This window comes from Bubalus kerabau, chromosome 11 (assembly GCF_029407905.1).
Source record: "Bubalus kerabau isolate K-KA32 ecotype Philippines breed swamp buffalo chromosome 11, PCC_UOA_SB_1v2, whole genome shotgun sequence".
Lineage (NCBI taxonomy): Eukaryota > Metazoa > Chordata > Mammalia > Artiodactyla > Bovidae > Bubalus > Bubalus kerabau.
In genome coordinates this window covers 39,313,776-39,328,078 of record NC_073634.1, presented here as the reverse complement: position 1 = coordinate 39,328,078, position 14,303 = coordinate 39,313,776, and positions in this window count along the sequence as shown.

Sequence of the window (14,303 nt, the reverse complement as noted above, 5' to 3'; positions counted from 1 at the left end):
GGTGGCTTAGGTGTTTTTCTCACCTCTTTATTGATGTTGAGTCCAGGGGGCATGCACAGTACCTTGCTTTTTCTCCCGATACACCCTGGTTGTTTTGTTTTCTTTTTTTGCTAAGTCATGTCTAACTCTGTGACCCCACAGATTGTAGCCCACCAGGCTCCTCTGTCCATGGGGACTGAAACCTTGTTTTTATTCCCAGCTCTCCAGAAGCAGCAGTTGGTTTTTTTTTTTTTTTTTTGGACCTTTTGTATTTTTGTCCAGAATTTGCCTGAACTGTGCATCATGCAGTTACGTTCAGTCCCTTACAGTTTCTTTGTATTATGTTGTTCGAGGAGACATTTGTCCAGGTGCAAACATTGCAGCAAAGGTCCCAGGTCCCGGCCTGTCATACACTGAGTCTCTGCTGCTGACTCCTGGCTCTTCAGCCTTGAAGCTGGGCAAGCACAGGCCTTATAGGCCTGTAGGGTCCAGCTCCCAAACCAACAAACACATATAGAAAGCAGCAGGAAAAATGGGGTTAAGAATAGGAATTTGGTGGAAATGTATCATAAGGAAGAAGACATGGGAGCTAATATAGGCCTGCCTAGCTTCTTTCTTTCTTTATTTTTGGCCGTGTTGGGTCTTAAGTGCAGAGGGTGGCTCTTCATTGCAGTGCATGGGCTTCTCTCTAGTTGTGATGTGCAGGCTTAGTTGCCACACAGCATGTGGGGTCTTAGTTCCCTGATCAGGGATCAGCCCCCATCTCCTAGATTGGAAGATAGATTCTTAACCACTGGATCACCGGGGAAGTCCCAGGCCTTACTAGCTTTTGATCAGGAAGTCGAAACTTCTTCCACCATTCCCTACTTCTTATCCCTTCCTCTGAGAAAATAAATAACTTTTATAAAATAGTGGAGGGAAGGAAATACTAAGAAAACAAAACTTAAGGAACATAAAGCAGGATTACAGAAATAAGACAGCAAAAAAATGTAAATGCCTTATGTTGCTTACAAAAGACAAAGGTCCTTGAATTATAAATGATATGCAGGGAGTTCCCTGCCAGTCCGGTGGCTCAGATGGTAAAGCGTCTGCCTACAATGTGGGAGACCTGGGTTCAAACCCTGGGTTGGGAAGATCTCCTGGAGAAGGAAATGGCAACCCACTCCAGTATTCTTGCCTGAAAAATCCCATGGAGGGAGGAGCCTGGTAGGGTACAGTCCATGGGGTCACAAAGAATCAGACAAGACTGAGCGACTTCACTTTTGCTTTCACTTTCCCTGTCAGTCCAGTGGTTGGGACTCTGCACTTGCATTGCTGAGGGCCTGGATTCAATCCCAGTTCGGAGAGCTAGAATTCCCACAAGTCAGGTGGCACAGTTGTAAGAAAAAAAAGATGTGCAAAATTTGTTGCTTGGAATAGATAAATGTAAGATAAACTGATGTAAAAATTAAAAGATAGGGAAAGTAGATCATGCTTTGATGAAAAAAAAGAAGGGCATTACAACATTAATAGCAGAGAAGAACTGAAAACAAACCCATATTAAAGAAGAGAATAAATATTGATAAATAGAACACCCAAATAGTAAAATAATAACAGTATTCATTCATTCAGTGGATATTTAATGAGTACTCTGTGCCAGGAACTTGAGATACACTGAAGTTTCTGTTCTCCAGATAGTTACATTATGCTGACAAAGATAAACAGGTTCAGTTCAGTTCAGTCACTCAGTCGTGTCCGACTCTTCGCAACCCCATGAACTGCAGCATGCCAGGCCTCCCTGTCCATCACCAACTCCCGGAGTTTACCCAAACTCATGTCCATTGAGGCAGTGATGCCATCCTGCCATCTCATCCTCTGTCATCCCCTTCTCCTCCTGCCCTCAATCTTTCCCAGCATCAGGGTCTTTTCAAATGAGTCTGCTCTTTGCATCAGGTGGCCAAAGTATTGGAGTTTCAGCTTCAACATCAGTCCTTCCAATGAACACTCAGGACTGATCTCCTTTAGGATGCACTGGTTGGATCTCCTTGCAGTCCAAGAGACTCTCAAGAGTCTTTTCCAACACCACAGTTCAAAAGCATCAATTCTTTGGGGCTCAGCTTTCTTTACAGTCCAAATCTCACATCCATACATGACTACAGGAAAAATCATAGCCTTGACTAGATGCACCTTTGCTGACAAAGTCATGTCTCTGCTTTTTAATATGCTGTCTAGGTTGGTCATAACTTTCCTTCCCAGGAGTAAGCATCTTTTAATTTCATGCCTGCAGTCACCATCTGCAGTGATTTTGGAGCCCCCCAAAAAAAGTCAGCCACTGTTTCCACTATTTCCCCATCTATTTGCTATGGAGTGATGGGACTGGATGCCATGATCTTAGTTTTCTGAATGTTGAGCTTTAAGCCAACTCTTTCACTCTCCTCTTTCACTTTCATCAAGAGGCTCTTTAGTTCTTCTTCACTTTCTGCCATTCTTCATCTGCATATTTGAGGTTATCGATATTTCTCCCCACAATCTTGATTCCAGCTTGTGCTTCATCCAATCCAGTGTTTCTCATGATGTACTCTGCATATAAGTTAAATAAGCAGGATGACAATATACAGCCTTGACGTACTCCTTTTCCTATTTGGAACCAGTCTGTTGTCCATGTCCAGTTCTAACTGTTGCTTCCTGACCTGCATACAGGTTTCTCAAGAGGCAGGTCAGGTGGTCTGGTATTCCCATCTCTTTCAGAATTTTTTACAGTTTATTGTGATCCACACAGTCAAAGGCTTTGGCAAAGTCAATAAAGCATAAACTGGTTAACCAATAAGTATATAATTTTTATATAGTGCTATGTTCTATGAAGAAAAACAAAATAGTTAAGACAGAGAAAGTGTCAGGGATGTTATTTTTATGCAGGGAAGTTAGAAACTACTTGGGACAATAATAGAATTGACTACAGTATTATTTTTATTATAATTTAGTTTTAATTTCCATTATTATATTGATTTTAAGCTACATTAAATTGATTTTAAGATGCATCTTCAATTTAATAACAGCTTTGGAGAATAAGTAAACATTATTCAATTCAAGATAGATCTGAATTTCCATTATTATATTTCTTTGGGTCAACAAATTATTTAGAAGTGATTTTCTTGGTTTCCAAATGTTATATTTCAATTACTGGTTTTTAACTTGATGACACCATGGCAAGTGAGATCTATACAATTCCAGCCCTTGAAAATTACTTGACATTTGCTTTATGTTCTCGTATATATGGACAGTTTGTTTAAATGATCTGAGTATACTTGAAAAGTATGTGTATTTTGAAATTGTTGAGTAAAATGTTTTCTAGAGGTTCATTCGTTCAAGTCTATTGGTTCTGTAGTTCATATTCATATTTTGTTTGCTTGATCCAAAGAGAGAGGGCAACAAAAGTGCTTATGCACGGAAGGTAGACTACTAGTATGTGGTTGGTGTGCGTGAGGACCATGCAGAATAGTTTAGAAAGGGGAGAGAGAACTGGTTACTTGCTGGGTTGTTACAGTGGAGGTCAGTGAGGGGAGCTGCTATGGGAGTGTTATTTTAAAAATTCAGAAAATAAGATTGTAGGTATTACTCAAAATTCACTTCTGAACCTTATTACTATGTAAGCATGCATTTGTACAAAGTTATAATCAGAATGTATATCTTATCTTCTGTTTTTTTCCTGTTGAAGTGATCACATTATCAAACTTTTGAAGAGCAGATTCATTGTTGAATACTGTTGAAATTACTCCCAAACCTATATCTGTTCAAGGAAAGTAAGGTGGAGGAAAATTGCCTTCAGGCAACCTAGCAAATAAGAAAGAGAGTTGGGAATTGAATATTTCCTTATAGACTGCTCTTATAGAACTTTTTTAAGGCATCAAAACTGTGTTGGCAACAAGGAGTGTATGTCTTGGTGGAAGGTTTAAATTTAGAAACTCCAGGTGGGGCTAATAGTAAAGAATCCACCTGTCAATGCAGGAGATGTAAGAGACATGGGTTCGATCCTTGAGCTGGGAAGATCCCCTGGAGGAGGAAATGGCACCCCACTCCTGTATTCTTGCTGGGAGAATCCCATGGACAGAGGAGCCTGATGGGCTGTAGACCACTGGGTCACAAAGAGTCGGACATGACCAGAGTCTGAGCATGAGCACTTCTTGATCTAAGAGTTATTCTAGACAAAAGAATTTGTCTCCTGTTTTAGTAACATTGTTAACCTCATCTGATTCACCACCCACTGTCCACTTTCTCACTACAGCCCTGCTTCTTAAGTGATAAAAAGTGCTCCACTGTACCACCAATATGCATTCTACAAGTTCGGACTGTGAAAATGCACAAGAGCAGGTACTAACAATAGCCACTGGGCTTACAGGATAGTGTGTTACTGTTACTGTGTTAGTCGCTCTGTCATGTCCAACTCTTTGTGACCCCATGGACTATAGCCTGCCAGGCTCCTCTATCCGTGGGATCCTCCAGGCAAGAATACTAGAGTGCATAGCCATTTCCTTCTCCAAGGGATCTTCCTAACCCAGGAGATTGACCAATTTCAGAGGTTACAATGTGAAAAATTGCTTATCTTAGAACTGGTAATATAGAACGTTCAGTATGAGCTAAGGGAAAACACAGAATTACGGTCCTCATAAATAATTTTAAGGATCTTTCTTTGACACTAAGATTTTGAATAGTTCCTTGGGCAGCCACTCTTTACATCTAAAATCAATTCCTTCATAAGATTCCAGATAGGAATTCTTTTTTAAAATGAGAATGGGCAGTAATGAAAGGGCAGTGGTCTTCCAAAGAAACAGCAGAATGAGGCCATAAATAGCCCTCTCAAGCAGCTCAGTTGTAGGGGCCTGAAAATGAGCATCTACTAACTGGTTCCCTTTGTCCTGCTCCAGATACTTGCACTCCAGTTTGAAGATCTCTCCTCCCCTAGGCCACCAAGCACTTCAGGGTGGCAGCAGGTTCAGATTCCCACCAGATTTAACTTTGGACTGTGGCTCATCCTTGAGTAAGTCTCCATAACTCAGCCAAGCCAGGTTGTGGAGTCTCCCCTTTCAAGGTCATCCTCTTCATTCTGTTTATTGCCAATAATACATGGAGACTACAGTGGGACGTTTTGATTCTCAGAGGTATGTTTTTTCTCCCTTATTCACTTAAAGCAGTTGTTGTTTTTCTTCTCCATTAACGAAAGAGGTCTGTGGTCTCATAAGAAAGATTTGTTCTCACTGCCTTCCTACTGGAGTTCAAGAAGAAAGGCCAAGAGTCAGCGAAGACTGTTTACAATAGCTAGGACCTGGACGCAACCTAGATGTCCACTGACAGATGAGAACAAGATATGGTACATACATTCAATGGAATATTACTCAGCCATAAAAAGAATGAGTTTGAGTCAGTTCTAGTGAGGTGGATGAATCTAGAGCCTATTATACAGAGTGAAGTAAGTCAGAAAGAGAAAAACAAATATCATCTATTAACGTGTATATATGGAATCTAGAAAAATGGAATTGATGAACCTATTTGCAGGGAAGGAATGGAGACTCCAATATAGAGAATGGACTTGTGAACACAGTAGGGGAAAGAAAGAGTGAGATGAATGGAGAAAGTAGCACTGACATATATACACTACCATGTATAAAAGAGATAGCTGGTGAGAAGTTGCTATACACACAGGGAGCCCAGCCTGGCGCTCTGATGACCTAGAGGGGAGATTGCAGGGAGGGGAGGGAGGCTCAAGAGGGAGGTGATATGTGTATAATTATGACTTATTTGCATTGTTGTATGGCAGAAACCAACACAACATTGCTAAGCCATTTTCCTCCATTAAAAAAAAAATCAGTGAAGACATCAGGTCTGTGGAATGGTGAGAGGAGAGGAAGGCAGGTGGTTAGGTAAAATGCTCACCTCTCCAGGGATCCAGGCTCTAAAGAGGGCAGGCCTAGACTGAGTTTACAACCACGGGCAAAGCAGCCAAACTCCACCACGGGGAGGACTCCGCCTTGACAGGTGACTGGGGAATGTGCTTCAGCGTGGACGAGTCAGCAGCATTGGCCCAAGGGTGAAGTCTGATTGAAGTGAGGGCTTGAAGCCAGATGCGGTAATTTTTGAGGGGTTGGAGAAGGGACAGGAGATGCAGAAAGATAGGAAACTAGGCCCCTACTTCCTCACCAACCCCTAAATATGGATTTGTTGATTGAGAAGCAGGTGCTGGCAGTGATTGTGATATTCAGTGCTTCAATACCGCTTAAACACTAATAACAATCATTTTATCTCTCTAATCCTAACCTCTCCCTGAGCTCCATGCTGGTCTATCAAGCTGCCTATTCAACAACTCCACTTGGATGTCTAATAGATGCCTCAGATTTTATTTTGTTAAATTAGATTATTTTTTCTTTTTTTTTTTTTTCCTGTGCTGGGTCCTTGTTACAGCGTGGGGGCTCAAGCTGTCGTGGTGCATAGGCTTAGTTGCCCCACAGCATGTGGGATCTTAATTCCCCAATCAGGGATCAAATACATGTCCCCTGCATTGGAAGGAAGATTCTTAACCACTGGACCATAAGGGAAGTCTCAGGTCTTAAATTTTAATGTGTACAAAGCTGAATTCATGATTAGAACTCACTTCCCACCAAACTTGTGCCTCCTGCTGTTTTATCAGCTCAGTAAACAGCACAGAAATGACCAGTGCATAGCTTTGTCAGAGCCCTTGACTCTTCTTTTTCTTGCGTGCCATGTCGAATTGATAGAGCAATCCTGAATTATCGTGAAAATACACTCTGAATCCAACTATTTCTCAGCTCCTTCCTCCCTATAATGCAGCCACGGCAAGGGCTTCGGGTGATATGCTGGGGCCACACAGGCTTCCTGGCTCTTTCTCACATGCTTCTACTTTGTTTTCATGTCAGGGAATTAATTTCCCCAAGAATGCTTCAGTCTGGAATGGTCTTCCCCCAGGGCCTTTCCTCGTTTCCACATTCAACACAGCTCACCACCCCAACACTATATGTCCCTCTGCTATATTTTATTTTCTCCACGATTCTTATTCCCCAACATTATGTTACTGTATTAGTCTGCTCGGGCTTCCATAACCAAACCACAGACTAAGTGGCTTAAATAACAGAAATTAATTTTCTCAAAATTCAGGAGGCTAGAATTCCAAGGTCAAGATGCCATCAGGATTGGTTTCTTGTAATGTCTCTTTTCCTGGCTTGTGGAAGGCTGTCTTCTCAGCATGTCCTCACATGGCCTGTTCTCTGTGTGTGCATGGAGGGAGAGGTTTAAGGGGTCTCTGGTGTCTCATCCTCTTCTTATAAGGACACTAATCCTATCAGATTAGGGCCCCCCTTGTGACCTAATGTAACATTAATTCCGTCCTTAAAGGCCTTGTCTCCAGAAACAGTCACAATGTGGGTTAAGAGCTTCAAACAAGAATTTGGGGGTGGGGGAGGGCACCCTTCAGTTCATAATAGTTACACTTGATTGTTTACGTCTCGCCATTAGAAAAAACTCTAATAAGGCAAGTTCAGTTCAGTTCAGTCACTCAGTCGTGTCCAACTCTTTGCGACCCCATGAATCGCAGCACGCCAGGCCTCCCTGTCCCTCACCAACTCCTGGAGTTCACCCAGACTCAAGTCCATTGAGTCAGTGATGCCATCCAGCCATCTCATCCTCTGCCGTCCCCTTCTCCTCCTGCCCCCAATCCCTCCCAGCATCAGAGTCTTTTCCAATGAGTCAACTCTTCGCATGAGGTGGCCAAAGTACTGGAGTTTCAGCTTTAGCATCATTCCTTCCAAAGAAATCCCAGGACTAATCTCCTTCAGAATGGACTGGTTGCATCTCCTTGCAGTCCAAGGGACTCTCAAGAGTCTTCTCCAACACCACAGTTCAAAAGCATCAATTCTTCGGTGCTCAGCTTTCTTCACAGTCCAACTGTTTGTCTATTTTGATCAGCATGGTATTCCTAATACCTGTTAGTTCTTGGCCCTGGTGGGCTTCCAGTGATGACTGTTGACTAAATGAATCATATAATACATGATTGAGTGGATAAAGCCCATAAGTGATGTCAACCCAGGTTTCTGACTGGCTTACATTTTCCCCATGGTTGTTACTTTTGTATCTCTCTCTGTATTCCCAGGATGATTATCAGCAGGTCACTGATGAAAGGGGATATAGGTCTTGATTTAGAAGGAATACAAGGCACATTGTTTCTCTGTTTACTCAGTTAGGAGACCAGCTCTAAAGGCATCTTGTCTCAAGGGACCACCCTGGCTGCCCTGGAGATGCCAGACAACCTGCATTCATTCTCATTTGAATTTCTTGGCTCATAATGCAGCCTGAGGACTCTGAGGATGAAAGAAAACTTCAGCAACCACAAAGGAGTTAAGGAGAAAAGGAGTAACTGGTTCTTGGAGGGACAAAAGAGAGGATACAAATTGCTTTAAAGTAGATGACAATTTGAATAAAGGTACAGATTCAGAGAGATTTTACTTTTAATAAGAGATAGTTAACAGGTAATCTATTTAGGTCCAATGTCTTTGAGATTAATTTTACCAAAGTAAAAATATCACTTTATTGTTTATGGAAAAAATAGTGAATTTTCCTTCCTTTATTCCAATAAAGAATTCTGATTAAAAAAAATACACTTATATGGTGCCAAGATAAGTTCAGTTTGTTTCTCTGAGTTCCATTTCTGTGACGGTTTGCCCTTTTGACACTTTTTAGAACCTTCAGCTGCTTGTAGCATGCTGATGAGTGGGGATCTTTCAAATGGGAACCTTGATTCTCATGCAAAGCCTGATGTTTTGCAAAATGTACCTTGTTCAGATGCCAGAAAGGCCTTAAAAAGTAGAGCAGTTCACAAAGAGGGCTTTATGCCTGTCTTCTGGGGCCGTGAAACTAGGATAGGTTTTGTAAACTGTATAAATGCTTTGGATTCAATACATTTCATATCTGACATTAACAAGAATTCACAAAAGCTTCTTGCTCATTTGATTGGGTTTAGCAACAGTGTATGTCAAAGAAATGTAAGAACTGATTTTATTAGTATTACTCTGAGGAAAGGTATGACTGGGAATTGTATTCTTCACAGAGAACCATAATGTTAGACATTTTCTTTGAGGAGTTCAAACTACCTCAGAACTAGCATGTTTTTAGTTCATGGGGTGGAGACTGAAAGTTTAATTTTCTTGGGAATTCCCTGGTGGTCCATTGGTTAGCTTAGGACTTGGCGTTATCACTGCTGTTTCAATCCCTGGTCAGGGAAATAAGATCCCACAAGCTGGGTGGCAAGGCCAAAAGAAGAGAAAAAATAATTTTCTTAACTTTGAGGTCAGGGGCTTTACTCAGTCATTGCCCACAAGTGGGGGAAATGAAACCCCGAAAGGAGACACAATGTACTCCTGTTAGGAAGGAGAAGCCTCAAATGGAACCATAGGAAAGCAGTGTAAGGCATCAACAAATTAAATAATGTGTGAGTGTGGGGGACACTTGAGTGAAAAAGAATACAGGCAGAAAAACTGGATAATTCTACTCCTTTCTTTCTCAACCATTGTAAAATTAAGGAAAATATTTTTTTCCTCCAAGCACCAAGCACTGAAAAATAAGGACTGTTAGGAGACCCATGGGAATTGGAATAGTTGAGTTAGATTTTATAAGGTGTGGTTAAGAGAGAAGGAGGGCTTCCCTGGTGGCTCAGGGGTAAAGAATTTGCCTGCCAATGCAGGAGACACGGCACAGGTTCAATCCCTGGGTTGGCAAGATCCCTTGAAGAGGGGAATGGCAACTTACTCCAGTATTCTTGCCTGGAAAATCCCATGAGCAGAGGAACCTGGTGAGCTACAGTCCATAAGGTCACAAAGTCGGAACGACTGAGCAACTCACACACGCACACACATACTTAGGTTTACACGCTTAAGGAACAGAAAGAGTTGGGCACAACTTAGTGACTAAAAAACAACAAGGAGGATGAAATGTCAGTCATTTACTCAGCAAATAATTGTAGAGTGTCAGTTTTATGCAAGGTCTGAGGGGAAACAGACATATTCTTTACTCTGATAAATACGAGATAAAGGAATTTTTATCATTTAAATCATAAATACAATCTGGATCTAGAGGATCTAGTTGCTCTTGCATTGTTTACTATCACAAGAGGATTATCAAAGAAGGTAGAATTTGATGGCATTTAACCAAGCCATAATTTCCAATTATTCTTGTTAGTGAACTTTCATTCGCCAGATTTGTGGGTTGCATTAGCTTAAGAAAGGTTAGTGGGGTGGGAGGGAAAGGGTATCATATATTACCAGGACAAAATCAGTCATTTCCTGCTCCTTGCAGGACATTTTGCTGAGTCCCTCTCAGGTGGAAGATGATAATCGAGAATGGTTAACTGGCCAGATGCTCTGTGACTAGAAAGCACTGTGGCATATTATGTACAAACATGGACTCTGGAATCTAAACTGGTTCAAATGCTGGCTCAGCCAACTGTAGTTTAGTTCAACTCTTGTAGCCTCATTTTCCTTACCTGTGAGTTAAAGATAGTAATCCTGACTCACAGGGCTGTGAACATAGCATATCTATGGGCTTAGCCTAGTGCCTACTATTCAATAAATGTTCAAGAAGTGACAGTTACTTTTATTGTTATAAAAGCAGAGTCTGCGTTTCTACCTCAGGGGCATGGGGTCAATCCGTGGGTCAGAGAACTAGGACCTGCATGACACAGTGAGGCCAGGGGCAAAAAAAATAAAAAAAAAGCAGAGTCTGGGATACCCTGTTATCTGAAATTCAAATAATGACTCAAAATTGTTCACAGCTGGCTCCTTTGAGGAGTGACACTTTCTTGGAGGTGGTTAATGGAAGTTTTTCCAACCGATGATTCATTAAGATGGCTTAAGAACATTAATAACTGTAAGTATGAAAAACTAATCCAGGAAAAAAATGTCTTCCAATTTCCTTGACCAATTATTAGTATTTTCTAATCTATGGGATAATATTTGGAGCTGATAGAATTTTTAAGTGTATCACAATCTTTTAAAAATTATTGATTATCTAGTTTTGGCTGTGCTGGGTGGGTCTTCGTTGCTGCACGTACGCTTTCTCTAGCTGTGGTGTGTGGGCTTCTTATTGCAGCGGCTTCTCTTGTTGTGGAGCTCGGGCACCCAGTAGGTTCAGTGCATGGACTTAGTTGCCCTGTGGCATATGCAATCTTCCTGAACCACGTATTGAACCCAGGTCCCCCACACTGGCAGTCCCTCAACCACTGTACCACAGGGAAGTCCTTGGATAGAATTCTTAAATGAGTAAGTTGGCCTTTATTGCGATTAAAGACCACTGGAGACTAATTTGCAAACCACTATTTTATTGAGGACAGGGAAGCTTTTAGAATCTATCAAAGTTCATTTATTTTTGGCTGTGTTACTCAGTAAATTTAGATAGTAAAACAGATTTGACTCACTGGGTTGTATAATCTAGTTTGTTGGACTTTCAAGGAGTTTAATTTTTAGTATTCTTTCTTTACAAAATGAAAATTATGTTTGTGATTCAGGCAAATATACAAGAAGCTATATTTTGTCTTAAATTTAAGGCAAAGCATAGTCTATTGAAAGGTGTTGGAAAGCAATATAACATATTTGAAATATATAATGTAGTATATGATTAGACGTGAGAGATTTCATAGTCTCACAAATGTCTTCCATAGTTGAGATGATTAACATTTCTAGAACTTTCGTTTGATTTACTTGCTTTTGATGAACTTTTTCACATATAAAAAATTCTAGAATTCTTGAAAGTTTACAAATTGGTGTGGATGCAAAACACCACAAGCCCTATATTCCATGTTAGTAATTTTGCCTCTCTCCTTTGCATTTTGTACGTCCTTGTTTATTGTTTTTTTTTTTTTTCCATTTTGTTAAGTTCTGAGATTGTCAGGCCAGCCTTTATTTGCCTTGGGTTAGGGTTGTGTTAGCTATTTGGTGCAACTGGGTTAGTAATTTGGCCTGTTTATGTACTACCAAGTTTAAGCTTTGTCAGAAATCATGTCAGGCCTTTTTTGTATATCAGACTAACTGAAAAGGATAGTTCACCAAGAACTATACACAAAGTTTACTATTCAGTTTAGCCAAGATAATTTGTTGCCTTTGTTGCCAGTCTTTTTAATCAAGGATGACTGAACTGAACTGAACTGAATAGGGGTATGAATATATAAACAAGGCCCCATCTAGTGGTATTTTGAAGAAAAGCAGGTAAAGCTGAAAAAAGTTGGAAAGAAGTCTGTCACAACCTGTCCCTTGGACTGAAAGATCCAGCTTGTCAATTCTAAAGGAAATCGGTCCTGAATATTCATTGGAAGGACTAATGCTGAAGCTGAAACTCCAATACTTTGGCCACTGATGCCAAGAACTGACTATTGGAAAAGACCCTGATGCTGGGAAAGATTGAAGGTGGGAGAAGGGGACAACAGGATGAAATGGTTGGATGGCATCACCGACTCTATGGACATGAGTTTGAGTAGGTTCCGGGAGTTGGTGATGGACAGGAAAGCCTGGCGTGCTGAAGTCCATGGGGTCGCAGAGTTGGACACAACTGAACTTACTATTCTTCAACCTTCCTGTAAAGATGAGGTGCTGGTTATTTTCCAGATACCCTAATCAGGAAGGCTAGGATGTGTGAAATTGTTTTAAGTGCCTAAGTCAGTAATCCTCAAGCAGAGGAGAATTTATTGAAAATAAAGAGAACCACTCAGAAACATTCAAAATGCATATAAATAGGCTCTGGCATAAAGAATCTGATTTAGCACCCACCTTAATAGATTGGGCTTCCCTGTGGCTCACCTGGTAAAGAATCCGCCTGCAATGTGGGAGACCTGGGCTCAACTCGAGTTGGGAAGATCCCTTGGAGAAGGGAATGGCTACCTACTCCAGTGTTCTGGTCTGAAGAATTCCATGGACTGTATCTAGTCCATGGGGTCGCAAAGAGTCAGACATGACTAAGCAACTTTCACTTCACTTAATAGAGATTCCACTTTAAGGAAGACTTCTCAAAGTCCATTAGGCATATTATAGGTGAGCCTCTTTTCCTTCCTATTAGGTATTCAGCCCACTTACATGGAAGAATGGCTGCACAATTGAGGTAGCAACAAACAATTTGGAAATCAAAAGATTTCACAGACTACTGATAGGGGACCCGAGTTTATAATAGAAGAGTTATGGAGATACCTGGTCTAGTGCACCTCTCAAAGAAGTTTAAGCTGTTAGCCAAAACAGAAGACTGACAATTTTTATTATGACTTCTATTTTTAAGAATCTTCTGTAGTAAACAATTCCAATACAGTTTTTCAGAATTCCCCTCCCCCAACCCACTGCTCTTACAAAATAAAGAGTTTGGCTTTGACACTGCTGCTGCTGCTGCTAAGTCGCTTCAGTCGTGTCTGACTGTGTGACCCCATAGACAGCAGCCCACCAGGCTCCCCCGTCCCTGGGATTCTCCAGGCAAGAACACTGGAGTGGGTTGCCATTTCCTTCTCCAATGCATGAAAGTGAAAAGAGAAAGGGAAGTCGCTCAGTCGTGTCCAACTCTTCATGACCCCATGGACTATAGCCTACCAGGCTCCTCCATCTATGGGATTTGCCAGGCAAGAGTACTGGAGTGGGGTGCCATTGCCTTCTCCGGTTTTGACACTAACCTTTCACAATTCTAACTCTCTCCTTTTATACCTATAATATAAATGAGAAGGTAAATCTGTTTGTCTTAATTGATACAATAAATATAATTTTATAATTTATTAAAGAAATACATTTTAATGGCTTTGGTCTCTGATCTTATTATGTCAGTAGGAGACAAGGGAAGTACTAGGAAGATAAACTAACACTTACTGGGAACCTGGTGTCGAATACTGGGGCTAGGCTTTTTAAAAATAGAGAAAATTAATACACTGATACAACCACCTTATGAAGTAATAAGCAGTCTCTCTACAAAAGAGGAAGCGAGGCTGGAAATGGTTAACTGCTCTGTCCAGGATCACATAGTTAGTAAGTCAAAGAGAGTATCTGGGCCTAAGTGTGGATTCAAAGTACATGCTTATTACTGTGTGTGCTGCTTCCTGCTATTAAAACGTACAGAAAGCCTTCTAACAGTCAACTGTATTCACCTTATCTCAAATTAAAATATCTTTGACCAGACTGCTGAAAAGGAAGAAAAGTAAAAAATTTTACGGCTGCTTTTCTGTCCTTATTTGGACATGTATGCTCAAAATACAACAGGATGATGTGTGAAACAGAGTAATGGAGAAAATAAAGAAACTGAATAACCTGCCATTGACTACATGACAACAC